The sequence below is a fragment of the Micropterus salmoides genome, unplaced genomic scaffold, assembly GCF_014851395.1.
Source record: "Micropterus salmoides isolate LMB-PRFRI ecotype aquatic unplaced genomic scaffold, ASM1485139v1 Ms_hic_scaffold_1, whole genome shotgun sequence".
In the NCBI taxonomy this organism is placed as follows: Eukaryota; Metazoa; Chordata; class Actinopteri; order Centrarchiformes; family Centrarchidae; genus Micropterus; species Micropterus salmoides.
This window is the reverse complement of record NW_024040040.1, coordinates 39022622-39032272: the sequence shown is the minus strand read 5'-3', so window position 1 is coordinate 39032272 and position 9651 is coordinate 39022622. Positions and strand designations below refer to the sequence as shown.

Genomic DNA, 9651 nt, shown 5'->3' with positions numbered 1-9651 from the left:
CAAAAGCCATAATATTATGAGAAAAACTTGCAATCTAAAGAGAACGAAGTCATAATATTTAAACAAAATCTGCCTGCCTCTCTGCTGTGCATTACCCTGCGTTATTGCTATGCTGATATGGTTATCCGCTTCAGACCGTCTGACAGACCTCGTCTGGGACTGTACTGCTCTTCATCAGAGGAAGAAAACTGAAACTGAAAACACAGAAATCTCAGTGCACCTCTGATAAAGTGCAGCTCACAGCCGCTTCAGAAGAAAACATCCTGGAGCAGAGAGACAGTCAAACAGAGCAAAGTGTCTCACAGGTGTCTGTGTCACGGTCAGGTGTGTCATGTTATTATCTCTACTTTAGAGGGAGGAGGTGTAGTAACAAGTTTGGTAAGGTTAAGGCACCAAAATGACTTGTTTAGGTTTAAGAAAAGATCATGGTTTTGGTTAAAATAAGTATGGTAAGTTATGTTCGTAAGTTCAGTTATGGTATGTATTTGGCATAGGGGCCATGTGTAGTGTTCAGTAGTAGTGGTGTAGTGGTGTGGTGTAGTGGTGAGGTTTCAGATTGCAACCTCTACCTTTCCAAGCATTTGCTTTTGCACATGCTCGAACTAATGAGCGAGCATTCAGCAAGTAACCAAGAAAGCAGGCAAATGGCTCGTTTTTATGGGAGGTTGCAACCCATTTACGAATAGGTAATAAAAAGTAATTAATTTCATTTAAAAACTACATACAGCCCCTTTAAATATGTTAAATAAGTTAACTTAAGTACGTAAGTAAAAATAAGACTTTTGGTTTTAAACGGGACACATAACACTGTTTGTTTGACCCATCTATCCAATCACCCATCCACCACGACCACCTCCCTATGTGGACTTTGTCGTTCTTTATACTACCTAACTTGACATTTTTTTCTCTATGAACCATCTCTGCACAGTAGTCAGTACAGACTAAATGGTGTGAAATGACACGTGAAAAGCAAAAAATGAGTTGCAATAACAAACAACAAAATGACTTAAGACATTGGAGTGTTTATCATACGCCATATCAGGCTGCTTTCTCTTGTATTGCTTTGAAGTGCAGTGCTTTGCATTTTTATATGATGCCTGCTACAAGGTGGTTTGTTTTATTCATCTCCAGAATTATTATGCAAATATTTGCACGGTACTGCAACAGTCTCATCAATTTAACCTGCATTTTATCTTGTCTTAAACCAGAGCTCTCAGCAGCAAATACTTCTTATTTCTAACACTTTCCAGCTCACGTCTGTAAATAGTTGTTATATATTTGTTATCTAACCCCAGACTATACCCTTTCAAATCACAGTTCTCTTTCAGACTGGAGTCTGTTTCAAATTTCTGACTCCACCCTGGCTACCCCAGCCTCCTCTGAGGTTCACTGAAAATATTGTCAGCACTCAAATGTCTCACTCAGTCCCTTCCTTTTCTTGGGGTGAGGTTCATGAGCTTGCATAAAACCCCGACATATCTGTCAGAGGCAGTGATTTATCACAGAACCACTGCCAGTCTGCAGATAAACAGCTACATTTAGGCTTCAGCAGTTGCCTCGAGGTGTACTTGTGTGTGTGGCATGTAAACATGCATACATATGCATGTGCTTCAGCTCTCGAGGGAAATGTATTACAGACTCATACAGCAGATGACTTTTCATTATTGTGATTGCTTTTTCTAAAAAATGGTAGGGAGGCCAACCCACTCAATTTATTAGTGTTGATGACATCCTGTACAGTGAAGAGAAACAGGAGTGTGACTGGAGCAGTTCCCTTGGATCGTGGTCCTCGGGGCCCAGAGCCCGCTGGTTTTTATTCCAGCTATCCAATCAGGGACTGATTTACCCCCAGAAGACACGGGTGATCACAATTAACTGTAATTAACTACCTTGTGGGAGAGAAAATCAGTAGTATCGTGGGAAAGGGAAACAGGATTTAAAACCACTGCACTGGACAGAAGAAGTAAGTATTGTAATAAAGTGGTGTGATAGTTTATTGCTGAAGTTAAAACACAGTACAGGAACCTGACATGAGCAAGTGGACTGAGAGCGAAGCCTCACCAGAAGTGATATATTTGCGTGGAGTCATGACTGCTCCTTAAAATTGTTCGCTTCTGGGCATGTTGACAGAGAAATCGGTACTGACTAGAAATCAATCATCCTGATGGCCTGGATATTGCAGCTTGCATTCAAGTATGACCCAAATATATCACTTACTACGCTGGAAATAAAAATCCAGTGTTCTATTGCAAGTGCTATGGTAGGACAGCTTACACTTTTATTATTCTAATTAGTATACAAGGAATAAACCTTTTTCACGGCAGACATTTTGACTTGCCATAGCAGGCTGTAACTAATAACATTAATAATGGCTCTGTTCTATTGATTTGTCCCAGAAAGCCATGACAGTGAGCCAGAGCCTCTATGCTGGTATACCTAAATGAAATGGAGCCATCATTAATGTTATTAATTGTGTTTTCCTGTTATGAAATGTCAAAATGTCTGCTGCAAAAAAAACCCGTTAATTATCAGAAAAGCTCCACCTGATTAGCCAATTAGCCAGAATAATTGTAATCACCTGAGTGCAGAACTTTTAATAACACAGCCGGTCATCTGGACAAGTTGATATGGATGAGATAATTGAGATTATTATGTTGCAACTCAAGGCTTGTGCTGGTTACAAATTCATTTTATGTCTTTGACCAAAGCGTAACACTCTAAGATCATAAAAGCCATAAAAGGAATTTATGTTTGTATAGTTTTGTGAAACATCCTTTGATGGAATATTTGCATCTTTTGATCAGTTAACTCGTGTATTCAGTTTACAGAGGACCCACTTCTTTAGATACTTACAAATCCACGTGTGACTGTATATGCGAGGCTAGATTGCTATCCTGGCATTCATCCAAATGGTGATAAATGTCACCTAGGACCAGCTAATCTCACCCATATGGCAAGCCGTCTTAACATTTATTAGCCAAGTTCGACTAGTCAGAATTTTGATTTAAGATATCTTTAACGTCATTCTGACTTGTCAAAATGACAGAGATATCTGTAATTCAGTTTTGACCAGTCAATATTGAATACAGATATCAGCAGTGATGACACTGAAAACAACACTCAACTCGTCACCCGTCCTGAATGACAATTCTAGATATCTGTAATATTCTGACTATTCCAAATAATAGTTGCAGTTATCTCAAACGGCATTATGACTAGTCCAAATAGTTGCGCAGGATTTTGCTCATGCAAGGCTTCCCATTGGATATTGGCCCAGCAGAAGCAATGGTGGTTGCTGCTGAGGATAAGATAGCTAGAAAATACCATAACATTGAAAGAGTTTTTCATCAAGGAATTTGTGGCGAAAGAGAGCTTCGTTCACTAGAGAGTTTGTAGCAATGTACAACTCTCAATAGACATTTTTTTCCCCTGTGGTTGCATTGTTGATATTATCCTCTTGTCTTGGTACAAGTCCTGCCTCTGCCAATGTTTACCTCATTCTTACAGAATGTTTTCTTTTATTTTGTTTTTCAGCCATACATGCAATGGTCTATGTATTGTATTATATTGTTGTTGGTTTCTGTGTTGAAAATCCCACAAATTAATCACATATTAAAACATTCTTTTGTGAAAATAATAAAAACAGGCACAATTTTAGCGCAGACAAGAGACAGTAATTACATGCTGCTGCAGATCAAAGACATCAATCTGTGGCCTGCCTACAATTACAGATAACATAATTTCCCAAATGAAAAAAAAAACTTAATACACAACCATGAGCCTAAATTAGGCTAAATAAACATGAACCTTTCTTCTGTTAGTCACAAATATAATGTTAATAGAAGTTCTTTTGATTATTCTGAATAGCGCTTTGGCTGAAAATGGATTAAAAGTAGTCCTCTATCAAAACAGTGCTATTATTTTTTATTACTTTGTAGGCCTTTTTCAAAGAAGACATTTTGACATGTCACAGGAGTTTTTGTTTCAGTAGTAAGGCAAAGTTTTTAAGTATTAAGGGCAAGTTTTGTTAAACAGCCTATTATTTTCAAAGTTTTACTTTTACTTACTGTTTATTTATACAGTAGCTTAATCCTCAATAGCAATGAGGCGCTAGAATCGCAGGGAATAAATTTATCAGGACTTCTTTCTTTTCTCTCACACTGCTTTTGACAATATATATAACACAGCTGTCCAATTTGAGACTCAGTTAAAACTACAATGAGAAAATATTTTGTCAGGTTAACATACTCTCAACTACTCATACTACTATTTGCATGCATCAAGTAAAATATAGAACAGTATAGAAAAATATTTTGTATGTTTTTGTGAAAGATAACATCAGCAGATTTTCACAGCAGCTATATGAGCAGGACCTCTGTTGGTGTTTCCCAATGTGAGGCTGTCCCATAGTTTATCTCCTGTTTATTTATACCCTTTGATAAAAACCATCCTCCAGAGCTACAAGTGTAACTCTTCATTAAAGTGCTACTGTTAGAGGAGTGTCCTTCCTGATCATTACTGTCATCAAAATTACATCATACTAATGTGCTGCGTTTTTGCCACTCCTTTAAAACTAGGATTTTTGACTGCAAATAATATAGTTCTCTCTTATATCAGTGCAATGATGAAAACATCAGTTGCTGTACCAGTTACTTAGCAACAGCCGGGGCGGTGTATTGTAGCACCATCCCGGCTCCAAAAGAAAACTGCCTTGTTTAAGCTCTTTTTAATCACTGGATCTGGATCAAACTCCAGTATAATGGTTCTCTAGGAAAAAAATAGGTCCTTAAGTGAGTGTGTGTGTGTGTGTGTGCCGTAGTTTGATCATTTGATGTAATGCATTTTGTAATAGGATAGTCAAATAGTTTTCTCTTTTTGTTGTGTTTCCTTGCACTGATAAAGTAAAATAATTATGTTTTAACTCAAAGAATGAAGTTGAAACAAGTTATAAAAAGTCAAATTAACTAAAAACAACATTGAGACAACTAGAACTTGAATTTGTGAGTTGAAACAAAGGCAATTTTAACTTGAGTTAACTTGCATTTTAAAGCAGCAGGTGAACATTCCTTTTCCAAGTTAAACTAACTTAAAATGTCTTACGGGCACTGTATGCTTTTGTGTTTATGTATTTATAAAGTTGGTTGGGTTTAGATAATGCACTAATCAGTTTTTTTATGTTAATGTATGAAATGACAGCGTATAATGTGATAGGAGTGGCTCGCGGTGATGAATCCACCGTGGATTATAAACCCAACTCAGAAGTTCCCCTCAGCTCTATGGTTGGCGTTAGCCTCTTTCAGCTCACTGTTTGGTTTTATGGTGCAACTTTAGTGTTTTGGTTCCCCTCTTCAGTCTTGTATCTTGTAATAGACGGCAGCTGTTTTCACCCAAAAAGTTTTCATAAACCCAATGGTCGACACCTGCGCAGAATCAAACGACACAAAGTTAGCGCCTCGCTAGCTGGCTGGCAAACACAGTGGAGTTACTAAGCAGCTAAAGATCAAGTCTTGAGTTGGTGGAGACCGCAACACCTAAAAAGGAGTAAATATTTGACTTAAATTTGTCCGGCTTATATCTGCTCAGTGTTGAAAAAGAAACCTCACACTTTGTAAATGAAGACACAGCCTAGAGACTGTTAGCTTAGCATAAAGACTAAAAGCAGGGAGAAACAGTTCTGACTCCCAGCACCTCTAAAGCTCACAAATGAACACACGATATACTTTTTATTTAATCAGAACAAAAACAGAAGTGTAAAAACTGCAAGTTGTAGTTTAAGTGCCAGACTATTTCTTGGCCAGCAGCAGTAACTTCTTGAAGTCCTCTTGTCACTGTGAGGTTGCCAGACTTCAGTGTAGACTGTATATTCATTTAACCGGACTCTCAAACTAACAAACTGTAGCCAAGTAGTTTAAAACTTTATTTTTCAGGTGGACTCAAAGTCTGTTTTTTTAATGGTACTTTAATAGTACAATAGTTAGTTTTCCCAGTGGTTATGCAGTTTTTAATCTCCACTTTTAATACATGTGTATATCTCTGTGTATCATATTCATTTAATGCCCAATCTCTCAAATGGACAGAAAACATTATTCCTCTGTTGATACAGGATTTGCCTTGAACACTGATATACTGCAGGACAAACAGTTTATGCTGTAACCTATGTAATTGCTCTTCGTACATATAGATTTTTCAATAAAACAGTAATTACTGAGCGAAATCCCAGATGTCCCATTACATGCACATGGGCTGTCACATTGTGGGAAGATGATTAATCACACAAACAGTTGCTCATTTTTAAATACATCCTTAATGCATTCTTTTGCCTCAGGGACTATATATCACCTCTTTTCCACGTTTGGTGTTTGATGAAGGTATAAACTTTTTACATTCCTCTTTTGAACCCTTTTTATTAATGTCCAGTGTGTGTGTGTGTGTGTGTGTGTGTGTTGTGGGGTGACTCTGAGGCCATCTCTGCAGGAGTCAAATCTGAAAAAGGGTCAGGTGATGTTGTAACTCACCCTGGTTCACCTCCCACTGCACTGAAAGCACAGTAATAAATTCAGAGTCAGAGACCTCTTACATTTTCCTGTTGCACTCTTAGCTGTACCTGTTGTCATTCACCATTTTATTCTCACCACCCTTATCTGCTCATCTCTCTCTCCTCAGAGGAAAATCGTTTTCATATGCCTCTCTCAATGCTCCTATATATTTTACCCAATTTCCCTGTCCTAACAGTTAATTTTTCCCTCTTTACAATGTCATTCTACTTTCTGCCTCCCGTTGTTCATCCCTTTCACAGCGTGGTGCGGGGTGTACAGCTGGACATTAATCTGCCACTGATGAGCCCCACTCACCAGACGCTCACGGCTGCTTATCAGGCACCGGGTAAGATTAGGACAGTCACTGGTGCCACAGTGGAGTTTTTATCAAGAGGATGATGAAAAGACTTTGGCTGAAAACATTTTCATTACCTTTCAGATGCCTCGAAAAAGACTAGAAGGCCTGTCAGATTTAATAAAAAATGACCGAAACGGCAATTTTTTGCACTCGTGGTGTAATTATACTAGTTTCTTAGAACTTAATTTGGATATTTTGTTATTTTAATGTCTCTTTGTGCAAAATATGTATCTCCACAGTTATTGTTCAGTTGCACTATGACAAAGCATGTGGAGAATCTGTTTTATTTTCACAAGACCTCTTCATGTGCATCTTTATATAGAGATATCTCCAGAGTTGTATGTATTGATTGAGCTCCATGGCAACACGCATTTAGCATATCCCACACAACACATAAAAAAAGCAAATGTCAAATGCACAGTTTATCCTTCCATCTTGGTCTTATGTGCATCCCCTTTTCTCTTTGCTGAACAGTCTCATCTCAGCACTTAACCTACAATTTGCATAAGTCATTATGGCTGCGAGGAGTGAGGAGGCTATAAATTCTGCTAAGTGTTCATCCATCGTTTGTAGGTTTGAAAATACCCAAGCAATTTTTTTTATATTTCTTTGACTAATGGAGACAGAAAGTACATCCGTCGCTGAAACATAATTTATACATTTGATGAGCTAAGCAGTTTCTACATTATATTTTTTAATTCACGTGGACAGACAGTACCTGACTGGTGCGGGGAATCTGTCTTAACAGGTAACATGTGATTTTGTTTCAAGTTATTCTGAAATTTTTTACAGTATTGTTTCCGTGGCCAGTTGAATCTAACAGAAATATTTCTTTAAAGCCCCCCCGGAGAGCAATGCTTTCTTATTGAATACTTTCTCCTCCTGCCAGCATCAATTACAGCAAATGTTTGTTCTCCCGAATTGGAAGCAGGGGTATCTCTCCCGCTCCATCAATAAACAGAGACCAGAACAACGGTGGTATCTTGCCGTGAAAACAGGAAACTCAATAGAAGCGCTGCAGCCTTTTTAGAGAAACATAGATTTTCCTCCAGCACTCCTGACAGATGCTGAAGTTAAAGTGTTTGTGCACAGCTGGGACTCCGGAGAGCAGGCTGACTGTGTCGCTCAGTGTGTATCTGTGTGTGTGTGTGTGTGTGTGTGTGTGTGTGTGTGAGGCTTGTCATCCATGCCACATCAAAGAGCTGAGTTGACATTCCTGAGTCAGTGACTGCAGACTGGGAACAACAGAGACAGAGTGGAAGTGTCCTTTTTAATGACATAATGCATGTGAGAGAAGAACTTGGAGAAGATGAAGCTGTCCGCACTAATGCGACAAGACTTTCTCCACAGTAGTACAGCTTTCAAAGGGAATGCTTTTTAGAGAAGCTGCAATGTTGGGAACCCACAACAGGGCAAAAGATGGACAAATTATGTTGTCATCTTTCAATGGTGATCCAGTAAGGCTGGCTTAGATTTAATGGAAATTGATCAAATGGAAACATCCATTTTTGAGTTGAACTGAAAAAACTATGCACCTCCTATTACCTTCCCTGCCTTTTGCAACATGCACACACATAGTTACATACATGTTTGCAAAGCTGAATGGCCCAAAGCTTTGTCATAAGGGACAAACACTTCTACTTGTGTTGTTTACTCCTTAACGACCACTACGTTGCAGTCATATCTGCAGACCAAAGCCAACTGAATCGGAGATATTGTCACTCGCCTAATTAAGGCGCAGTTCCTCGCAGAGCTGAGGGAGGGAGCGTTTCATCATCCCTGCTTGTACTTTCTGCACCAAGAAGCCGAATGTTAAGCAGGTCTTCCTAAAAAATCTCTGCGCTCGTTGACATAAAGCGCATCTCCCCACTTGGCTCACTCAACACGTCCATAATAACAGTCATTATCTTCAGCACACATCTTTCTGCTTCATTTAAGCCATTCTTAACAAGGGGTATCTATCACGGAGGTGCTACTATTCTGCGGTCGCACTGACCTGCAGCGCTCTGATTTATTCCTGACAATCTCCTCGGCCCTTTCTTTCGCTTTGCTGCGGAACAAAACCGCCACTGTGAACCTTTTTAATTATGAAGACATAATTTAAAACATCAGATCAGTCCTAGGTCGTCGCTGGACAGGGTGACCTAAGCATCCGGCAGGCTCTCCATCTTATGGCTGAAGTCATTTTTCCAATGGAGATGAGGGCATGTTAATAGGGTAGGTAAATAAGGGAAGTACAGCTCAAAGTATATGTCACGGTTCTAAAATTGTTAACTGATAATGCTCACTCCACTCTGCTGAAACATTTCTTCTTGTTAGAGCATACATGCAAGTTGTTGTCATTTCTCCATCACCAAAGTGGAGTCTTGCATTAAATTTACCATCGTGTGTGAGATGATCGGTGGTGCTGTTAGGCACACACAGCATCATTATTTTGATTTTGTCCTCCTCTGCTCCTGTTGACTCGGCGAAGCAGCAGGACACTGAGTGATGAGGGCGAGGAGATGCACCCGGCTCCGCCTGGACAAACACGAGGACGGCTTTACCTTCCACTACACTGTATTAAACCAATTATTCACCATCAGGGATTGTTTTCGGCGACAGTGAATGTTTTGTTTACTCGGCTCAAAAATGTAGCGAATGAGGGTGTCATCTACGGCACAGGCGGCAGAGATTGTAAACATGTTTTTCTCTCCCCTCCCTACAAGAGGACAAATAAAAAGGCTGCCGTTAGAAGATTTAATTCTGAGAAGCTCT

General features: G+C 39.2%; 1 long non-coding RNA gene across 1 annotated transcript; it reads left to right on the top strand.

The window, feature by feature from the left end:
* The first annotated feature begins 1902 nt into the window (after nt 1-1902).
* Nucleotides 1903-7039, top strand: LOC119908987. Its single transcript, XR_005445359.1, has 3 exons — nt 1903-1963; nt 6797-6882; nt 6976-7039. It is a non-coding gene; the product is annotated as an uncharacterized LOC119908987 (long non-coding RNA).
* Nucleotides 7040-9651: the final 2612 nt, after the last annotated feature.